Source organism: Desmodus rotundus, chromosome 7 (genome assembly GCF_022682495.2).
Source record: "Desmodus rotundus isolate HL8 chromosome 7, HLdesRot8A.1, whole genome shotgun sequence".
Taxonomy (NCBI): domain Eukaryota; kingdom Metazoa; phylum Chordata; class Mammalia; order Chiroptera; family Phyllostomidae; genus Desmodus; species Desmodus rotundus.
The window spans coordinates 43,180,047-43,203,535 of record NC_071393.1 but is presented as its reverse complement, the minus strand read 5'-3'; positions in this window follow the sequence as shown (position 1 = coordinate 43,203,535).

Below are 23,489 nucleotides of genomic sequence, written 5' to 3'. Positions count from 1 at the left end.
CATGGAAACACTGCAGTGGAAACTGCCTGTGCAGGAGACCAAAAATAGCCGTACGTTACTCTGAGTAGGCACGTCAAATTCTTTTCTCCCACCTTGTGGAGCATCTTCTTGTGCAAGAAAGTGAACTCTGAGTGGGTAGGGTTCACAGTCAGCGCCCTGCAGTGACCTGAACAGGAACCGGTAGGTTATGCTCCGTGTCCGGTCTTCGGCACAGGCTGGGGAAAAACATCCTCAGCGGCTTTGCTGTGTACACAATAAGTAGATATTTAATTTTCACTGTTTTCTATTCCCAAACGTATTATGTAGGTCTCAGATAATGCTCACCTAGAAAAATTTAGATTTATATAAAGTAAAATATCTAGGTAAGAATATAATAATAAGATAATGATTATTTCAATTATTATAGTATGAGGAAAGACGAAGAGTGAAAAAGAATATATTCAAATAATTAAGTGATATAAATATGTAGTATTACTTTTGAGTTTTATACTATATGAAAACTAAAAAGTCTGATCAGTAAATAGAAACAATCAATTTTAAAATAAGCCTTTATTATTCTAACTATGAAAAAAATAGGAAGAAAATGTTACAATTTATTTCAAGTATCAACCAGGTATAAATTGTATCAAATTATGTATTTACTTGGTCCAGATCAATGAGGTTAAAGATCACTTGGATTTATGTTTATATGAAATATAGAATAACAAGAAAGTAAAACTTTTGTCCTGTTTGATGCTGGTATAGCCGCTGTATCCATTTCTGCTTGCAATTGCACGAGCATTTTAAATTAAGTAAAACATGAAACGTTGAACATAGTCATTTGTTATATTTCCAAATTCCCACAAGATGGCAGAATTTCAGAGCATTTTAGAGCATGTGCATGGATAGGTAGCTAGAATTATTTTTAATCTTGTAACTAGGTTAAGCACAAATCCTGTTTTCTGATCAGTGATGCAAATAAACTCACACAGAGCAAGGTCCAATTCTTCCTCTTGTTATTTACCGATTCTACTAACTTGAAGTAATAAGACAATGGATTGTGCAGGGTTTACAATACTCCTTGGGTAGAGAGCCACTTTCTTTTTTATAACTCTAATTCGAGGTCATTCATCATCACCCAGGAAAGTGCTGTCTCATCTGTGTATTTCGTTTATTTTATTCATGAGGGTCAGAGATGAGCTGGGAGACAGGTTGCAACAGACGGAACTCCTCGTCTTGGTGCTTCAGAGGTTCTGGCCACATGGCAGTGTGGCTCTGCAAGCAGTGAGGAGCAGTCAGTCCTGTCCATCACCAGGCTTGCTCCTGTGCATATTAAATGATTGGGTTTTGCTCGGTAGGGCTTGATATGCTCTGGGTGATACAGGCTTGTTGTTGGAAAACTTGGGGGAGCGAACTCCTGTTCTTTCATTCCTTCTTAATTTTTATGTTTTTTTCTCTTCCTCCCTCTCCTTTCCATCCTCCCTTCCTTTGCATCCTCCCCTCTCTCTCTGTTCCTCTCTCTCCCCCTTCCCTCCCTTCTCTCTCTCTCTCTCTCTCTCTCTCTCTCTCTCTCTCTCTCTCTCTCTCTCTCTCTCGGTATTTTTTTTTTTTTTATGGTAGTAGAGGCTGCTTCCAGAGCCTAAGAAAGGACAGGGCATTACTGGAGCCAAATTGGAGTAAGGTATTCTGAGTAAAAGGCTAAAAATAGAGGTTTAACTTTAGCACCTGTTTCAAATCTTCCTCCCTCCCTCCCTCCCTCCCTCCCTCCCTCCCTCCCTCCCTCCCTCCCTTCCTTCCTTCCCTCTTTCTTCTTTCTTTCTTTCATTATTGTTCAATTACAATTGTCCCTATTTCTCCCCCTGCCATTACTCTCTCCTGCCCTACTGACCCCTACCGCTCACATTCAATTCTCCATCCCCGCTCTTTGTCTTTGTCCACGGGTCCTTTATACATGTTCCTTGATGACCCTTTCCCTTCTTTCCCATGTTATCCCCCTCCACCCTCCCTTCTGGTCACTGTTAATTTGTTCTTTATTTCAATATCTCTGGTTCTATTTTGCTCGATTACTTGCTTTGTTGATTAGGTTCTATTTATAGGTGAGATCATATGGTATTTGTTTTTCACCTCCTGGCTTATTTCACTTAGCATAATGCTCTCCAGTTCCATCCATGCTGTTGTGAAGGGTATGAGCTCCTTCCCTCTTTCTGCTATATAGTATTCCATTGTGTAAATGTACCACAGTTTTTTGATCCACTCATTTACTGATGGGCACTTCGGCTATTTCCAGCACTTGGCTATTGTAAATTGCACTGCTATGAACATTGAAGTACATAGGTTCTTATGGATTGGTGTTTCAGCATTCTTAGGGTTTAATCCCAGCAGTGGAATTGCGAGGTCAAAAGGCAGTTCTATATTTAGTTTTCTGAGGAAATTCCATACTGTTTTCCACAGTGGCCATACCAGTCTGCATTCCTACCAACAGTGCACTAGGGTTCCCTTTTCTCCACAATCTTGCCAACACTTTTGTTTGTTGATCTAGTTATGATGGCCACTCTGACTGGTATGAAGTGGTATCTATTGTGCTTTTAATATGCATCTCTCTGATGGTTAGTGATGCTGAGCATCTTTCCATATGTCTCTGGGCCCTCTGTATGTCCTTCTTGCAGAAGTGTCCGTTCAAGTCCTTTGCCCATTTTTTAATTGGGTTATTTATCTCCCTGGAGTTGAGTTGTGAATTCTTTATATATTTTGGAGATCAAACCCTTGTCCAAAGTATTATTGGCAAATATATTTTCCTATATGGTTGGCTCCCTTTTCATTTCGCTGATTTTTTTCTTTAGGGGTGCAGAAGCTTTTTGATTTGATGAAGTCCCATTTGTTTATTCTTTCCTTTATATCCCTTGCTCTAGGGAACATGGTGAAAATATTGCTGCATGGAAAATCAGATTTCATGCCTATGTTCTCCTCTAGGACTTTCATGGTGTTACGACTTCCATTTAAGTCTTTTATCCATCTTAAGTTTATTTTTGTGTATGGTGTAAGTTGGTAGTTGAGTTTCAATTTTTTGCATGTAGCTGTCCAGGTCTCCCAACACCATTTGTTGAAGAGGCTATTTTTACTCCATTTTATGCTTCTGCTCCCTTTGTTGAATATTAATTGACCATAGAGACTTGGGTTTATTTCTGGGCTGTCTATTCTGTTCCATTGATCTATGTGTCTGTTCTTATGCCAGTGCCAGACTGTTTTGATTACAGTAGCCTTGTAATATAGTTTGATGTCAGATATTGTGATCCCTCCTACTTTGTTCTTCTTTCTCAAAATTGCTTTGGCTATTCAGGGTCATTTATGGTTCCATATAAATTTTGAAATGTTTGTTCTACATCTGTGAAATATATCATTGGTACTTTAATAGGGATTGCATTGAATCTATAAATTGCTTTGGGTAGCAAGGACATTTTGATGCTGTTAATTCTTCCAATCCATGAACATGGTATATGCTTCCATTTATTTGTCTTCCTTAACTTCTTCAGTGTTGTGTAGATTTCCAAGTATAGGTCTTTGGCTGAGTTTATGTTAGTCTTCCTTTTGTCTTGATAGGTGGGGCTTTGTTTTCTTTTAATGTCTTGCATTTCTTTATCTATGCATAGGGTTATCTGGTCATAAGTGACATTACTTTTTGAAATTACTTTTCTAAACTAGTGTAATTTAGATAGCTAAATTAGAGAGCTAGATGGTTCCTTCATTTGATAAGTAGGATAGATATAATTTTGAAAATCATCTTACCTAAGTGATTACCTTTGTGCTAGGATTATAATTCTGCCTGAATCCACCGGGAATTTACCCAGTACTAGTGGGAGGTTGTTTATGTTACAAGCTGCCAAAACTCATGAGAAGATAATGATTTACTGAATTACCAATGGCAAGCTCTCTAAACTGACAATGGAAAGTTTGTTACCTAATAATGTTGGAACTCTTAACTACAGGATTTTGTTTTTAATGATGTTAGTAGGGTATATATCTGAACTTGGGAAGTGATTGTGTTAGATGGTTAGGTGGAGGCTTAAATTTATAACTGATGTACACTTGGGGGAGTTTATTTTTATGGCCTAAATTTGACTTGTTGCGCAAACTGCTTTCAAAATACTTATGGGCACCACGAGGGCAATCCTTCTTAAGGTTCTGCAAACCTGTTTGTTTTGGCTCCTCATCAACTACCTGGAGGGCACAGCCACTGAAAAGGGGCATCTCAATGGCAATAATGAATGGCAACTTTGAAATCTGCTTAATTGTGTACTCCTAATGCCAGAGACCCCCTTGAGGGGAACAGACTCTGCTACACTCCACTTCCCCACCTCTGGTGTGAAGACTGAATGGCGTCTCTCCTGTTCCACCTTGACACACATTTGAAAAAATTCAAGGTGATTCTGTTTATAAGAGAGCTCACAGTATGAAATATATATCTTCTGGGAAGAAAATAAAAGCTCCTGAACATAGAGGATTTGTCAGGGTTTTTTTTTTGTTTGTTTTATTTTCCCCTCCATTCTGAGTTTTGGAGAAACTGCTAGCAACATAGAAAATTAACCTCATTTAAAATACTACAAAGATGATCTATAGTCTACTCTAGTGGTTAAATATAGAGATAAAAATAAGCAGTTGCAGAGAGCTGAATCCATTTTAGCCAGTTTAAATACAAAGGGATTTATTGCTGAATATTAAACAGCTTATAGAATCATTGGGAGGAATAGACTCCCAAAGTCACACCACAGAAATCAGCTGCAAATTTGCTGCTGCTGCTGCCTCAACCAAGTGGTTTTGTGATGAACAGGATGGAAGTTGGATGAACAGGATGGATGCAACAATTTCCAGCTTCAGAACAATGCAGACCCTGCTAAGAGCCACCCCAGCACCTGAGTGTGTCGTGCCTGCCTTACTCCACCTACCTCAGTTGAGAACTCTCATACGCATCTAATGAAAAAACAGAATCACATCTGGAACACAAGCTACAAGGGAGTTAGGCGCATTTTTCGCAATGCATTTTACAACAAGAAAGATAATAAATGAATTTTTAGGATTAATTTTATCACCTGGATAAAATTTAACACTTGTGATGCTGAATTACAATGTCCCAACTGTTTATTCAAATTGTTTTATGAATTTTCTTATACCTGCCTTCTTTTAGGTTTACTCTTGTATAAAATAGAATACTGAACACAGGTTTGGTTCCAATATAAAATAAGAGGCAAGCAAAATTTACGAAGGGAAATGTACTGAAAAGAATCAAGGTAATGGAGTAGTTTTTGTTAAGGCTGCACTGAAAATCTCAGACTCGGTCTGGGAAAGGTGGTTTGACCGTGCTTTTGGTAACTGTAAACTTGAAAGAATGGCTAGGAAGAAAAGGCACAACTAGGGTTTGGTTCGAATCTCGAGTAGATGATTTTAGGTAAATACGAAGAGGGGCTGTCAGTCAGACAACACGCGTCATTTCCTTCCTACTATGCACGCAGAACTGGCGGCACCCTCTGGGGCTGTTTACCAGTAGAAAGTGAATCAGAGTGCCCCGTAGAACCTGAGCGCTGTGAGTGCTCAAGTATTTCTTTAATGTGAATACATGAATGAAATATAAAATAGTTCAACGCTTGTTATGGTAATTCGTGAAAGGTAGATTATCAAAGGAAGTCAGTATATCAACATCTCTAAGCCTCTGGACTAGGTCATGGGAAGGAAATGAAGCTCAATGGAAAGACTTTGGGTTTAAGTCAGGTGTTTAATCCAACTTTGCCATTTACTAGTTGTGTGATCTGGAGCAAATGACCTCTAGTACCTTCAATTCATTCTGTAAATTGGAGATAACCTACCTAGTACTGAAGGTTGTTGTGAAAATTGGAGATGGAAAAGGTGAAATACCTAGCCACATGCAGGCATAAGTGATGATGTTCTCTTGCTACTTTACGAGGGACGGAATGCCTGCGAGGGGGTGGACACGTGATACCATGCCATGTGTCAATGTTTGTCTCCCCGTGGACTGTAGCAGAACCTGTGTGTGTAACCCCTTGTGGCCTTCCTCATGTCCTTCTGTCTTCGGACCACACACAGACTTTGCGCTCTTGCATGTCATACACGCTTCATACTACTGTATGCTGAACTGACTACAGCAGCCTCAGGATGAAGCCTTTGGTTGTTTTCCATCCCTGCTCCTCTCCTCATTTTAGCCTGCATTCTGCTTACACGCTGGTGTTTGTTATGATAGTTCCCTGTCGGATACCTGCAACGGCTTCATATCATGCTTACAATTGTTTTTAAAAGTGCAATTTCATTCACTAAGTGAAAATGAAGATGGAGGGAAGGTTCATGGAATGTAAGTAAAAAGCTGGGTAGATAGTAAGTAGATAGGTAAGTAGGTATAGGTACTTAGGTGATAGATTTATGGATTTGTAGACAGGTACATAAAAAGACAGATAACTATAGATAAAGAGATGATAGGTAAAATGAAGAAGAGAGAATAGGGGCTGAAAGGGAGGGCAGGAGTGTGATGAAGTAGGTGGATGGAGTATTCCATGAGCATTGGGAGACCCAGTTCTGTACTGTCAGCTGACGTCAGTCTCTAAGTGGTTCTCTGCTGTGCTGCGAGCTGTCTGGGTCACGGGATCTAACACCTTGTGATGCTAAATGAAGAAGGGCTGTGCACTTTTGAAGTCACGTTTACAAATACTATACCTTGGCAATACATCTCTGATTTGGAGAAGAACTTGAGTAGGATGTTTTTGCCTTTCTTGCACACTTTCTTGCTTCTGCTTGTTTTCTTTTTTTGTAATTTTTGCATTACTGTTATATTTCCCTCATACTTTCCCAAACAAATCAAATTTATTCTTTCTAGGTAGGAAAACGACACACGCTTGTTGCAAAAATATAAATGTTAAGAATAAAAAGAGGCCCATATTCTTACATTGGGCATTTATGTTCTCTCTGATTATTTTGGTTAATATAAGCAATTTTATCACATTAGACACTTGGATATGTGAATAATCATTTCCTTTAGATAAAATCCTAGAAGTGAAATCCTTGATGAAGGGTGCACATATTTTTAAGGGGTTTGACATGTAAAGGGGTTTCTCATTTCTGCCTTCCTCCCAAGCCCTCAGAGCAGCTATAGGTTGTGAGAACAATTTTTTTCTCCTCGTTCTCACCAACACTGGGTATTATTGATTTTAATTGTTTCCCAATCTATTGAGTGGAAACAGCATCTAATGAATGTTTTAGTTTGCATTTCATTCATTAATAGTGTAGCTTAAAATATTTTCTTATCGTTGTTGGCCACTCGTAGTAAAGCAATATCGTACCATAACTTATCATCACGTTCCTTTTTTAGGAAGTGCGATTATCACTCCTTTGTAGCAAAAGTAGGGAGTCCATGCTAGGCAAGTGTCTGTGTGTGTATTTTACATGAAGAAGAAAAAAAATGTAAACTATGTTATTTGGTAGTGGCCCAATATATGATATCTAAAAATAAAAAGATTCAGAATCTATGTTTTATATCCTTATTCAAAATGACTCTAATTTTAGATTTTATGTTTTCTTCTGTTTTGCTAGTAGAGGTACTATGATAGCGATATGTGTGGCATGTGATATTTCTAGCAATTTGACCATTTTCACTTTGCCAAAGCTGTATTTCCCAGCATAAGTTAAACTTGAACCAACTTTACTTTTCATTGTTTACTGAATTGGATTCTAGTCTGTTTTACCATAAGCATCTTTATGTGTGAGTTCTCTGTGAATAATGCTGAAGGGTGACATGGGCAATTGCCCAAAAACCAGTCATGTTTACTTTAGAATTGTCCTTACAGTACTTCAGTGACATTAACTGGGAGGTGTGTTCATTTTCCTTCTTCATACAGCTGGGCTCCTAATCCCAGAAGGGGGGTAATGGGGGAAAGAAGGGGAAGTGTTCAGTCAAGGAACATGTATGAAGGACCCATGGACATGGACAACAGGGTGGAGACTGACTGTATGGGGGTGGGTGGGGTAGGGGAGAGCAACAGGGAAAAATTGGGACAACTGTAATAGAACAACAGTAAAAATAACAGGATCTACCTGTTATTTTTTTTTTACTGATGAGTTCCGCATGCATAATTGGCTAATGTGCGACTAATACACTAAGTGCTTCTTCCCCAGTGGAGAGAACAAGATCGTTTGGAAGAGATTCAATTCTAAATCTCCTCTTATCAGGTTTGCTTTATCGGCTTTGCTGTCTGGAGACACACAGTATACCGTATTCCTGCTGCAAGTGGAATTTTTCCCTAGGAGAGGAAAACATTCTTTGCCCTTGAGAAACCTTCAAAGTGAGTGAAAATTGCTGTGATACAAACTCAGGGAAGCAGTTTGCCACTGGCACTGCTATTTCACATCTTAGTGCCTGTCCTTCCTATGTCATCACGTTTTCTTTATCTTCCATGTAATGTCAGACAATTACTTTGTTTGCCGTCATAGGCCCAGGGATACGATCTGGGGAGAATATCCAAATGCCAAGGCAATGCAACCTGGCGAGTGAGGACAATGTTGGGATTTAAGGAAAATTCCACTGAAGTAAAATTTCAGTGGCTGAGCTTCTCCCCCTTTCCCCTTTTTCTTAAGTCACTTCTCCAGCATCCTACTAGTTAATGTCTTTTTTACTTCTATACTTCAAGTAACCACTTTTCTACACTGTTATTCTACTAAGGATCACCTGCCCCTTCTTCGAAAGCATATGTGGTTCAAGTGCAACGTTCCGTGTCTGCTAAATAGTGCTGAGTGAATGTTTAATACAATGAACTGAGTGAAAAAAATATCCCTAAAGGTTCCTGGAAACAGACTGTTCGGCTTTGGAGTTCTCAGTTCTCTAATACAAATGCTCTGCACAGATTTTTCACCTTAGGGTGAAATGTCTTCATTTTATCGGGGAAAAGGGAGGCAAATAGGTTGCATTGGTTTAAAGAATGCAAATATTCTACCATACAAAGTATTCTAAGTTATAAAGCAAAGTAGCAAATTTTGAGTGATAAAATTCAAAAAAATAAGAAGTCTCTAGAATAGTCCTTCAAAAATGAGAACATCTGGAATTGAGTAAACAATAAAAATACAGTTTGAAAAATCGATAACCAAAAAGACTATTCTTTCAAAATATAAATGAGAAAAGAAAGGAGGTTGCTTACCATGGGTTCAGGTAATACCTTTCTTTTAGTGCCTTCAGCCCTTGGGGTACCGACGACTTTTCACTCTTGCTGGCCTCTGTGTGACCCTCCTTCCGTCACTTACTCTTTGACCTCTGCCGGCACTTCTTACCCTTTTAAGGAGTCCCGTCAAAGGAGTCCCCTCACCAAAGTCTTTTTATTTGAATCACCTGGGGGCGAATTCTGTTTCTTGCTGGGGGGCCTGACTGATACAGTATCAAATTTCTAAGGTCTTTTATTCTTCAGTTTCTATATGAAGAAAAAAAAAGATTTTTTAATATTATAATTATACCATTATTTGTAGGAGCTGATATCATCACAGTGTATTTTTATCTAATTAAGTGAATAGAAAAGGTAAAAGAGCGTAGTTAGGCAGACTCTAGGTCTTCTTAAGCTTTTCTGCTTTGATGTGGTGTGTTCAGCAATAAATGGGCTGGGAAACAAAGTTACAATGATTTTGTCCCCATCAAGCTCACTCACACTGGACCTTCTGTTATTAATGATAATTATTACACCAACAGTATGTAAGAGAGCAGAACCATGGAAATAAATATTTTTTTAAGTCCTGACACAGGGATAAGAGGTGAACTATAAATACTGATGTTGGAGAACGTGCTTTTAAAGATACAGAAAAAGGTTACCCTGTGACTCTGCGGATCGTGCTGAAACTGATGCCGGCCAGTCTAGCTATTTTGTGAGTTTACCACACTTTGCATGTGTCAGGAAGAATTGTATTGATTGTATTTGCCATGGTCCTTTAACATAAAAGCTAAAAGCCACTGAGAAGCTTCTAAGGGCCTGAAAGCCAGGGCTACTTAGGTCTTTGTATGATATTTTGCCTAGGACAGTGGGTCCTTAAGCACTTTTGGAGGAAAGTAATTAAATATGTTCATAAAACTGAAAGAATAGATAGCTGTGAATTTTTATTACAGTTAAAAATTACTCTGCTGACTTACTTTTCTTCCCAAATTTCCACTTACGGATTTTTAATGTTCTATGGGAACTGTAGGAGCAAGAAGAGAAATCAGTGATATGACGTCTTTTCCCCACAGGCATGACTGTTTAATCAGAAGAAATGCATGCGGGAAAGCTAGAGAACATTCATGAGTGACACGCGCGCACTGACCAAACGTGTTGGTCAGAACTCTTAGTGGGTAATAACAGAAACTCCAGACTAATTAATTTGGGGAAAATGGATTTATTGTTTACATAGTGAGAAGTATAGTGGGGTAGAGCTACCTTTTGGCTAAAAGAGTGCCATTAGTTCACTTATTCTACCCCTGTCAATGATCTCTTCTTTCTTCTGTGCTGCCTTTAATCTCAGGTAGTATCCTCCTGATTGGTGGTAGAAATTGACTATTGGAGGACAGTTATAAAATCATATTGTTTTTATAGCTAGCAGTTTCAGTCAATCAAAAGAATATGCCTCTTTTCTCTTCTTTGCAGCTAAATCACAGGGAAGGTGGTGATTAGTCTGGACTCGGTCATGTACCATCCTGAATACCCTTGTGACCAGGTATTAGGGTGCTCGGATTGGCTCATCATGGGTCGTGTGCTCTTCCCTGTGTAAGGTGGGGATGGGATGTAAGGGGTCATAAAATGGAGTTTCCATGAAAAAGGCAAGTTACGTAAGAAAAAGAGGATAAGAAAAAGTGTGAACAGATGGAAAGTCTGGTTATCACAGTCCACTACCATTTCTTTTTTTTTCTTTTGAATATTTTTATTACGTAAGCCATAGTGAGCTAGTTGGATTCATCATAGAAACCATTTACTGCTTGACTGCTGTGCAACGGGCTTTCTCCCCATAGGCTTTGTTTCAAAATTCCACTGCCTGGCCACGGAAACGTTAGACTTACAACCAATAAGGTGCTGACCCCCAAAGCAAAGAGAGGCAAGTCCCTGTCTCACCCAGGCACTGCCTTCACCTTCCAGGTCCTCACCTGTGTTACTTCAATCCCTTCACATTTAAGTTCTATTATTTGCAACATACCACTTCCTGATTTTTCTGTAGTAGTCAGGGCTGTCTTGTATACGAGTGACAGAAAACTTGTGGAGACTATGTTGACCCAAAATGAAATTCATTGACTCCTATAAATGAAAAGTTTATAGCGAGATCTCAGGCGTGATGGATTTAGGGATAAAAATAATACTGGCAGGACATTGCTTTTCCACACTTGAGTCCCAGTTTCTCTCAGTCGGTTTAGTTTTGGGGCAGATTTTCTAACATGTTAGCAAAGCTGATCACTGGCATCTCCAGGCTTACTTCAGTGGCACAGTCAGAAACCCCAGTGATTATTAGTGCCCAGTTCTTTAGAGTCCAGCAACATTTCTAAGGATTTATCTGGTTGACTTGGGGAAAATGCCCATTCCTGAGCCAGCTTCTGCATGTCTATGTGTGTGATTTGGGGGGGCATGAGTGGATGGATATCCTGATTTGTCAGCTGCTATCATGTGGCCGCCACACATGCAGAGGTACTGATAACAAGGTGACATCATCTGGACCATGTGGAACGGGTTTCTCATGAAAATGAGAGCTACTTCCAGCAGAAAGAGATCACATAGAAAGATAATATGCAATGACTGTAACTACTGCTCTACCTGATAAATGCTAAAGGAAAGAGATCAGTCTTCATTTTTATTTATTTACTTATTTTAACCTAACCCAAGGGCATTTTTTCATTGCTTTTAGACTGAGCTACACTGGCCAGGGTGGAAATTAACCTTTATTGAGCTCCTGTAATGCACCAGGTATCCAGTACTAGGAATTTTTGAACCTACCTGGTAACTTACGGTATTTCAGTACAGGGTGGGGAAAAGTGCGTTGACCGTTGGGAATATGTGAAACAGTTTATTCTTGTATTATTATTTATTAATTATTGTCTTATTTGCCATACAAACAACTGTAAACCTACTTTAAAAAATTATTTATTTATTTTCAGAGAGAGGGGAAGGGAGGGAGAAAGAGAGGGAAGGAAACATCAGTCGTGTAAACCTACTTTTGTCCAACCCTGTGTACGCCTACCACTTCAGAGAAGGTAGTTCTGGGTTTCCTTTTGGGAAGAAGTTCTACATTTTGGAAAACTAGGGAGGGCCTTAGGACATATAAAAAAGAAAGATGGACGAGATGGAGATGGAAAAGAGGAGGAAATGCAAAAAGATTAGGCTTAAGTCTTGTCTGATCATAGCTGATCAGAGGGCCTCCAGAGTGGGGCTGTGAGAAATGTCAGTGGGCCAGACACACTGAGGTCCCTTCATAAAAGTCTTTAAATGCTCAGCTGGGAGGTTTAGACTTACTTGTCTTAGAAAGTGAGTAATTATCAAGTAAGGATTTGAGCAGAAAGGATTTGCGATGAAAAGGATGTTGAGACTTTTACACAATCGTATGCTGGAGAAGGCACCAGTGACAAACGGAGAAACTGCCAGACTTAGCACCTGCTGTATATGTAACGATAAGAATCCAACTAGAGAAGTGGCAGGGAGGAATTGGAAAGCAAGACTCAGATAGATGATTTTCAAACTCTGGGTACCGAAGAGTGCCCGGCGGGGTGTTCTAAAATGCACATCCCAGGGATTCTCTCCCAGATGGTCAATTCCATAGACCTGCAGTGGGGCACAGCACTACACACTTAATAAGCACTCAGGATGATTGGGATGCAGGTCATTCACAGACCCCAGTTTGTCTCAGAGGAGGAATAGACAGGTGTTTGATTAACTATGAAGGGCAATCAAGCTGGGAGGAGAGGGGAGGCTGCCGCTGATGGTAATTGGAAGGTCCTGATTGTAGGGAGAATTGATGAATTCTGTTTTGATAATTTTTGTTCCTGTCTATATTTGAACCTTCAGTGTGTAGATTTCAGTTGTTGTTTTCTGTGTATATGAAGCTGTGGATAAAAAGAGGTCCTGGAACTAGGAGGCACTTGTCCTTGGTCAACACCACTAAAATTGCACTGGGTGGTGCAATTCTTGGCTTACTGGCTGGTGGAACAGAGAAGTGGATATAATAAAAGCCATTCTGAAGCTGTTGCATTTTTTGGAAATGTCTGGTTGGACATTGTTTTCCTTGTCTAGAAATTATGACTTTCAGAACTCCTCTACTGGTATCAGAAAAATTGGGGTGAGAGAATCTTTGCTGGTATGACATGTAGATTGTAAAATTATCTTGGCTGTCTCACAGTCCTCAAGAAGTTAATAATGTCACTAATGGAGTTTTACCCCAACGAGGCAACTGTACCTCATAGGACAAATTATTCCTTTTAAGCTAAGCTTGTCGAGTTACAGTGCTTTGTAAATCTGTGTAAATAGTACTTTTTAAATTCGCCTAAATAATTTTCACTACTCTGAGAAAATGCAATGTTGGTTTTTAAAAAATTTTTTAATTTTCAGGTCTGAGCTATCTCTTCCTGGAGTTCTACGAATTGTGCTGGGCAACCGAGATATTTTTGTGACGTGACCACTGATAACCTCTCATAGCTCCCTTCTACAATTTTGTTTATTTCAGTGAGGGTGGGAAAGTTGTCTCCATAAGTTATCCAACATTCCTAAGTATATTTACTAAGAAAGTCCTTTACCTAAAAGCATTTTAGAAAAATCATAAAGCATAAAAAGCATAACAAGAAAAGCATTTTCTTTTTATGATAATCTGAGTGATTTCCTGAAATGGGATGTACATAGGCTTGCTCAGAGAGGAAATGCTTTTTCCTCAGCCTTTCCTTCTTGATGCTCACTCACCAAGACGTCTGTGTGACCTAGTTGGATTGAGTTCATTTTTTTTCACTCCAGCTGATGGTGACTCAGGTCAGTGTTTGTGTTTGTACATAAGGTAAGCAGGATTAAGTGAAAACTTATCTTTTCTCCCCTTCAGTATTGATTACTTGGATATATCCAGTCATAGTCTAATTTTTTCTATTTTGTATGCGTGCATATATTTTAATCCTTTGAGACTTTCTTCCCAATCCTGCTACATTTTACTGTATGCAAATTCATACCACTATTATATGCTTTTCATCGCAGAAAAGAAACCCACGAAAATGATAATGATCCAACTATTTATAGCAGCTATTGATTATTTACAGAAGCTTTCCACTACCCTTCTCCTTTTGTTAATGTGGATATTCTGTACAACTAGATGCATTATTTCAGAGCAAGTGTCAAACCAAGGGGATAACAGCTTGGGAGTTACACGATCTGTTTCCTTCCCTGTTTATTGTCTCTCTCCATTGTAATTTCTAGTGCTATCTTTTTAGGATATCAGAAGGGTATGTTAGATTATTCTTTTTATAGAGAATACATGGATTAGAATCCCTTCCCCACAAAATCCATGGGTACTTAAATTATATAGCACATATGCAGCTATTACTCTCTGTGGTTCATCTCTCTTTCTGTCCATCTTTCAACTGAATGGGGGGTGGTGGGAAGCTAAACTTGGACCATGCATTCTGGAAGAAAGCAATAATCATAAAGTGTTCACATCATTTCCTCTGCTGCTTTGCTCAGACCACATGGATAACTTTTGAGACTGATTGGGAGAGTAACTGAAGTCTCACACTGGACCTTAACATATTCATAATTATGACGATAGACAATGCTGCCCTACTGAATTGTTGCCTTAGGTAGGTTGGCTCCCTTCAGTGTCACCTGTTTATAGCTCTGGCCCAGAGTGCATTTAGCTGTCTCCCCTCTCTCTACTACTGCATCAAAGAATTAGTGGCTACAAATTTAAAGTAAACGAACAAGCACATACACATCAGAAAAACTGAGGGCAACACGGCTATCAGAACAGAGTATGATTTAATTTCCCTTTCATATGTGTGGGCATAATCAGTTTTTTTTATTGTTGTTCATGTACAGCTGACTCCATTTTCACCCCACCACGCTCCCCCCACCCTACCCATCTCTACCTCCCACCCTTGAAACTGCGCCCTTTGGCTTTGTCCATGTGTCCTTTATACATGTTCCTTGATGACCCTTCCCCTTCTTTGCTCCATTACCCCCCTCTCCCCTCCCCTCTGGTTACTGTCAATTTGTCATTTATTTCCATGTTTCTGGCTCTATTTTGCTCGATTATTTGCTTTGTTGATTAGGTTCCAGTTAGAGGTGAGATCATATGGTATTTCTCTTTCTGCATGGCTAAAGAAAACAGCATATTCTGTTTTTTACCAATAAGGAGAGGATGGACAAAGAATGTTTGCATTTTACAATTTGTATTTTAAGTGGAGACCTATCTGATTCAGCAGCAGACAGACGATATGCCTAAGGAATCACGGGTTTGATATTCTTAAATGAGAAATCCACCACAGGCATGCTTACAAAATTTGTTCTACTTTTCTTAGCTTTAGTTTCCCTTTTACAAACACAATTCTTAGAAGCCTTTCTCTATCATTAGACTTGTGAGGACTAATGAGGAAAAATGATGGTAGAGGAAAATATAAGTAAAATTGTAGAAATGGTATTGGGAGTCTAGCATAATAGTTTAGAAGTAATTTTAATGAATAACAACCATACAGGAGATGGGAACATATTCTAAAATAGTATTTGAAACAGTACATAAAAATTTAATTTTTAAAAAAATATTAGAAAAATTATCAATTTACACACATTATGTTTTTTTGTTTGGACATAATGTGATACAGATTTTTTTTGGTGTAGTATTTTTCTGGCATATTTTCCCCTAAGATTTTACTTTCAACTATTTTGTTCCCTTAAATTTTAAAACATCTTTTTTTGAGATATAATTCTGACACTATAAAATTCATCCATTGTAAGATATAATTCAGTGAATTTTGATCAATTTATAAAGCTCTGCGACGATCATGGTAACCCAGTTCTAGAGCATTTTGCTCACTCCTACAAGTTTCCTCATGCAGGCGATCTCTCAGCCCCTTATCATGCTGTTCTTTTGTCTGTATACCTTGTTTTTTTTATGGACATGTCATATAAATGGAAGCAATACAAAGTCTCTACGCCTGGCTTTTTTTCACTTAGTATAATGTTCTTGAGTGGCATCCCTGTTGCTGCATGTGTTAGAAGTGCATCCCTTTGCCTCTGTGGAAAGCAGTATGGAATTTTCTTAGAAAACTAAACATGGAACTGCCTTTTGACCCAGCAATTTCACTGCTGGGGTTATACCTTAAGGACCCTGAAACACCAATTCAAAAGAACCTATGCACCCCGATGTTCATAGCAGCATTATTTACAGTGGCCAAGTGCTGGAAACAGCCTAAGTGCCCATCAGCAAATGAGTGGATCAAAAAACTGTGGCACATTTACACAATGGAATACTACACAGCAGAAAGAGAGAAGGAGCTCCTACCCTTCACAACAGCATGGATGGAACTGGAGAGCATTACGCTATGTGAAGTAAGCTAGGCAGTGAAAGACAAATACCATATGATCTCACCTCTAAGTGGAACCAAATCAACAAAACAAACAAGCGAGCAAAATAGAACCAGAGACATTGAAATAAAGAACAAACTGACACTAAGCAGAAGGGAGGAGGGGAGGGATAATGGGGGAAAATAGGGGAAGGGCCATCAAGAAATATGTATAAAGGACACATGGACAAAGCCAATGGGGGTAGGATAATGGGTAGGAGGTGGGGATGTCTGGGGTGGGAGGGAGTGGTGGGGGGAAATGAAGACAACTGTAGTTGAACAACAATAAAAAGAAAGTTCTTCCCTTTGTATTGCTAAACAGTATTTGTATGTATACACCATATTTTGTTTACCTGTTCATCTATTCATAGACATTTGGATTATTTTGTTTTGGTCTATCATGAATAATTCTGCTATGAACATTTATATACATGTTTTTTATGCACACATATTTTAATTTCTTTTGGTTAGATTCCTAGGAGTAGAGTGGGCCATATGGCAAGTGCATTTTAGTTCCATAACATACTACCATACTGTTTTCCATAGTGGCTGTACTACTTTACGTTCTCACCCTCAGTTCGCAAGGGCTCCAGTTTCTCTGCATCCTTATTAACACTTGGTATTGTCTGTTTTTTTGTGATACCCATTCTTGTGGGTGTGTAGTGATATCTCATTGTGAATTTAATGTATGTTTCCCTGATAACTAACAATGTTGAACCTTTTAAAGATGCCACAATATTTATTCATAATATCCCCTTATTATCAGTCCTTAGGTTCTGTAGTAATGTGTTCTCTTTCTTTGTTGACATTGCTAATTTGTGTCTTCTCTTTTCGTCCTTATGGTTCTAGCTAGAGTGTTAATGTCTCAATTATGTTTGAAGAAGCATCTTGGGGAGTTTTTGGGTTTTTTCTCTATTTTTAATTTTCATTTAATTGATTTCTTACCTATCTTATCTTTATTATTTCTCCCATTCTACTCTGGGTTTAATAATTTTCTCTTACATTTTTTAAAGTAGAAGATTAGATAATAGATTTTAGAACTCTTTTCACTAATATAGAATTATACAGTGTGGAGCAAAAATGGTTTGACAGTTGTTAGCACACAAAAGTTTATTCTTCTATTATTTATTAATTATTTTATTTTTAAAAGATTTTTAAAATTTATTTTTAGAGAGGAGAAGGCTGGGAGAAAGAGACGAAGAGAGACATCAATGTGCGATTGCTTCTTGTGCGCCCCCTACTGGAGACCTGCCCAACAACCCAGGCCTGTGCTGGAGACTGGGAATTGAACTGGTAACTCTCATAGGCTGGCACTCAATCCACTGAGCCACAGTAGCCGGGATATTTATCATATTATTTTCTATACCAACAACTGAAAATCTACTTTTGCTCCAACATGTAGGTGTAAATTCTTCTCTAAATACAACCTTATTTAATTTTATAAATTTGATATGTCTTCATCTTCATTTAGTTGAAATTTTTTTCCACATACACTTGGAGAAATTTACATTTTGCTTTTGTTGAGTTGTGTGTCCTGTAAACATCAATTAGGTAAAATTTGTAGATAGTATTTTTCAAGTCTTCTACACCTTTGTTTTTTGTCCACTTTTCTTAGTTACTGAAACAAGAGTGTTGCAATTTCAAATTTAATTTTGGATTTATCTTCTTTCATTTGAACTACACATTGGGCTTGGTAATAGAGTTGATTTTCATTCTGGTGCAAGCTCTCCATCCTATTGCAGTGCAGGAATTATCAATTACCAGTCCCGCTCCAGTATGTGGATCCCATTTGAGGTGTCTGTTCTGGAATTACTAGTAAACTATGTACACAGAAAGCCTTCCAATAGCCATGCATTTAAAAATGCAAAATGAACAGGATGAACTTGATATGAAAATGAGACTATTTGACTAATTAAAAGTGACTGCAAATTACTTGAGATGTCATCACCTAAGAGAGCCTGAAATCTAATGGGGAAGAAGAGTTTTGACAGATCACAGGCGGTTGCAGTTATTAAAAAAATAACCATTTGTTTTACAGCCTAACGAGTCATCACTTTCCACTAAAGCAATTAGATTTAGTATAGAAAATTCTTAAAGGGGTTTAAATATGCCACCTCTGTCGTTACCTAAATATGCAACTTACAGAAAACTGAGGCTTAGTGAATTTAGGTTCACCCGCAGAGAACATGGTGGAACTGGGGTCTGAAAATCACTTTGCCTTTCATCAAAGCCCGTGTTCTTAACCATTTCACACACCTCGCTATTTCTCCAAAATTTTGAGATCTTCGGCAAGGCCATCTGTTTCTTACAGTGTATAAGAATGCCTAAAGTCACTTTCACAGAGCCATTCCGTAACATTAAAAGTGCCCCTGTTTCTGATTCCATGACCATCTAGCAAACTCCCATAGTTATCCCTCTGTAGCTATCCCACATGAAGGGAGTTGGCTGGTCATGTCAATATGGACATTTGGTATAAGTGAAACATTTATTTCTTACTGTGAACTAATACACTGCCATTCTGATCAATATTGATTTTTGGGAACTGGTCCTGGAGAGACTGGTGAAACCAGTTAGGCTTTATGAACCAGTTAGGCTGAGGATCAGACCTAGTGACACCCTGTCGTAGTTGGTCCCCATCTTTCTGTAAACCACACTGGTGGTAAAGTGCCATACTGTGAGAACCACAACACTCGGCCCTCGTGGGAGAGCTCAGTTGGTTCCAGCTGCAGGCTGATGCGCCAGGGTTGCAGGCTGATCGCAGGCCCCAGACGTGCAGGTGTGGACCAATGAGCGCACAGGAGGGTGGAGCGGCAGATGAATCTCTCTCAAAACAAACAATATATTAAAACAAAAATGAAACCACAATGCTTACAAAAACATAAAAAAATGATAAGACCATAAGAATGAGTGACAAGCTTTAAATATGATTTTATGCTTCTTAGAAAGGAAATCAAAGTGGAGAAATATGATAAGCTAAGGATTCGTAACAGCTCTTTTTATCTGTCCCTCTGAAATAACACAAGTAATACACGATTATTATGAAAAATTAGAAAATAAATAACAATTCTTTTTGAATTACATATGATCCCACTACCCAAGACTAATTCCTTTTAAAATTTCAATGTGAGTTAATGTTTGAAAATGTTTATTTTTTCAAACTTCCATTTATATACATATATATTAAAAACAGACCGATATTTTCCATACTCTTTTTACTTACCAATATTTTGTAATGAGTATCCTAGTATATTTCCACACATTTTCCCAATTATTTCCTTGGAACTAAGTTCAAAAAATGGAATTGCTGGCTCTAGAAAAGTTTTGACAGAGAACTCCATTTTCGAGCTTGGTTTTGAAGAATGAAAGATTTTACTGAGTGAAGAATCAGAAGCAGACAACTGTCATATACTTTCTAAAAACTAAATTAAGTGTTACATGAAGGTCTTTGAAATATAGAGAATGTCAAAAATTTCATGAGGCTCAAGTTGTGAACTTTTCTTTTTTAGCAAATGCTAATTATGAGTACACCTGTTAAAATCATATTAGTGTGAGTGTGCAAGGCTAGGGTATTTTCACAGAATGTTATAACTCAGCCTGGTTAAAAACCAAGTGATGCAATTCATTCATGTCTTCATTTATACATCACTATACTTAATGATATTTATTGAATAATTAATAAATTCAAGGCACTGTGCTGGGCCAGTGGATATACTAAGATAAACATGGCTAGAAATATGTTTAGGAAGCTATGCTGCAAACCTCCACAAATATTTATTATACTTTTATTATATGTTTATTATACTTTTATTGCTACTGATTTTATGAATTGCTATGAGCCAGGTATATTGGAAAACATGTCAATGTGATTCTTTTGAAAACCAGTGATGTAAGGAACAGCTTTCTGTCCTATCTCATTCAATTTCTATGGAAACATTTTTGACCTTAGGTTGGTTTTAATTATAAAGTTGGCATGGATTTTTCACACTTAATTTATTCCCAAGGATATGATTCGGGGTTTCATAGACAACAATAAAAGGTTATTTAGAACAACGACTCTTAATTGGGGTTCAGACCCATGTTTGAAGTATTGTTCTCTGGCCTGAGCCACGTGTTTGAGGCCACTGAGAAATAACGAAGGTCAGTGGCAGCTGGGGTGGGGAGCCTGGTGGCCTGTGAGGACTGAGAAGTAGGAGAGATCCAGATTACACATGACTGAAGTCAAGAGTTAAGTCTTTCATTTGTCTGTCTTTATATTTAAATATTTATCTCAAAATAACGTTTCTTCTAAAATTCTACCCTAGACGATCTCATTTCACAGGGACATCTCCTGTCATGACAATCCTGTCATGTAGGGTTGTTGTGACATCTGCTCTAGCCTTTATTCATTTTTTCCCTATTTCTGTTAAGTTATGCTTGTTTCAACAACAAGATATTTTTTGAGGGCAGATTCTGATAAATTTGTCTACCATAGTTCCATAAATATTGTTTGATTTTTTTTTTATAGTTCCTGAGAGGTTGGGGTGGGAAGAGAACAAAAGAAAAATGGCTAAATGACATAAGAACAGGTGTTACTACCATCGAGAAAATGAAATAACTCATTTCAAAATTGGAGAATCAAACCATTTCAAATTATTTTCTGGCAATTTATATGTCCTTTATCAAGCCATGTTTTAGTTATTTATTAATTTTTACTTTTAAATGCATCTATCATTAATTTGCTATTTCAGTAAAAAGACCTATAGTATCTTTCTTTTTTAAAGTATTTTTATTGATTATGCTTTTACAATTGTCCCAATTTTTCCCCTTTACCCCTCTCTATCTAGCACCTCCAATTCCCTCCAGCAATGCCCCCCTTGATTCATGTCCATGGGTAATGCATATAGGATCTTTGTCTACTCCATTTCTTATACTATTTTTAACACCCCCTGGTTTATTCTGTATTTGTACTTCTTAATTCCTGCACCTTTTTCCCATTCTCCTCCTCCCCCCTCCCAACTGTTTTCTCTCTTTATAATTCTGTTTGTGTTCTGCTTGCTTGCTTTGTTTTTTAGATTCAGTTGTTGATAGTTGTGAATTTATTGTCATTTTAATGTTTGTAGTTTTGATCTTCTTTTTGTTAAATAGTCCCTTTAACATTTCATATAATAGTGGGTTGGTGATGATGAACTCCTTTAGCTTTTTACCTCATCTGGGAAGTGCTTTATCTGCCCCTCCATTCTAAATGATAGCCTTGCTGGATAGAGTAATCTAGCTTGTAGGTCCTTGCTTTCCATCACTTTGCCAATCCCTTCTTGCCTGCAAAGTTTCTTTTGCCTGACAGTCTTATGGGAATTTCTCTGTAGGTAACTCTCCCTTTCTCTTGCTGCTTTTAAGATTCTGTCTTTATCTTTAACCTTTGGTATTTTAATTATGTACGTCTTGGTGTGGTCCTCTTTGGGTCCATCTTGTTTGAGACTCTCTGTGCTTCCTGGACTTACATGTCTATTTCCTTCACCAAATTAGGAGATTTTTCTTTCATTATTTTTTCAAATAAGTTTTTCAATTTCTTGCCCTTTTTCTTCTCCTTCCAGCACCCCTATGATTTGAATCTTGGTACATTTGAAGTTGTCCCAGAGGCTCCTTAACCTGTCCTTGTTTTTTAGGATTCTTTTTTCTTTTTGTTCTGATTGAATGTTTTTTTCTTCTTTAGGTTCCAAATTATTGATTTGATTCCTGGCTTCATCCCCTCCCCTGTTGTTTCTCTGTGAAGTTTTCTTTATTTTACTTCATGTAACCTACATTTCTGCCTGGGTCTTTTTATGTTGTTGAAGTACCCAATGAGTTCGTTGAGCATCCAGTAACAAGTTTTTTGAACTCTGCATCTGATATATTGCTTATCTCCATTTCATTTAGTTCTTTTCCTGAAGTTTTGTTCTGTTCTTTCATTAGGGTCATATTTCTTTGTCTCCTTATTTTGGCAGCTCCCTGTGTTTGTTTGTGTGTATTAGGTAGAGCTGCTTTGACTCCCTATCTTAGTAGAATGGCCTATTGTAAAAAAGCACGCTGGTAAATTGGATTGGGCAGACCCTTAGGTAATCACCAGGGCCAGTGCAACTCTTGTTAAGTAGATTGATGGAGTCTCTGGTATTACTGCTCTGTGGCTCTGTGTGGGGGAGATCTCAGAGAAGGGACAATGCCACAGCCTGGCCTCTGGGAGAAGCTGTCCCCTGGCACTTGTCCTGATACCAGACACTTCACTTTCTCCCCGTATGCCACTGGTCCCTTCCAGCTGCTGCTCCTGTGCTGAAGCCCAGAGGGAGTGAGTTTGAAGAAGTTCTAAATCTGTTGCAAGTCCTTTAAGAGGAGACACCTAAGAATCCTGCAGTTTCTTTGGCTGCCCCAACGCCCGCTGGTTTTTACCATCAGAATTTATGAGGACCTGTCTTCCTGGCACTGGAACCCTGGGCTGGGTGATCTGGTGTGGGGCTGGGACTCCTTGTTCCCAAGGTATCCCCTCTGAATTTTTCTACCACACGTGGGTGTGGAGCCACTTGTTTTGTGCTTCTGTGCCTCTCCATGCGTCTCTGTATCTCTGCCCCTCTGACCCATCTAGATGAATGTGGCTTCTTTAATTCCTTGGTTGTTGGAATTCCATACAGCTTGATTTTCTGGTGATTCTGGGTGATATGTGTTTTGTAGTCTAGTTGTAATTTTGTTGTGGTTGTGTGAGGAGGCAAGCCATGTTTACCTACACCTCCATCTTGATTTGGTATGTTATCTTTCTTCCCTGTGCCCAGATTTAATATTCATTCTTGCCAAATAGTTTGGTTATGGCTCAGATGTTACTATGAAATTGGGAAGAGCACAGCACTATTCCATTATGATTTTGAAACACTGCTGTGTCTTTTATATTAGCCAAACAGACAGAGCTCCTAAAAAGGATGTACATTTCTATTCA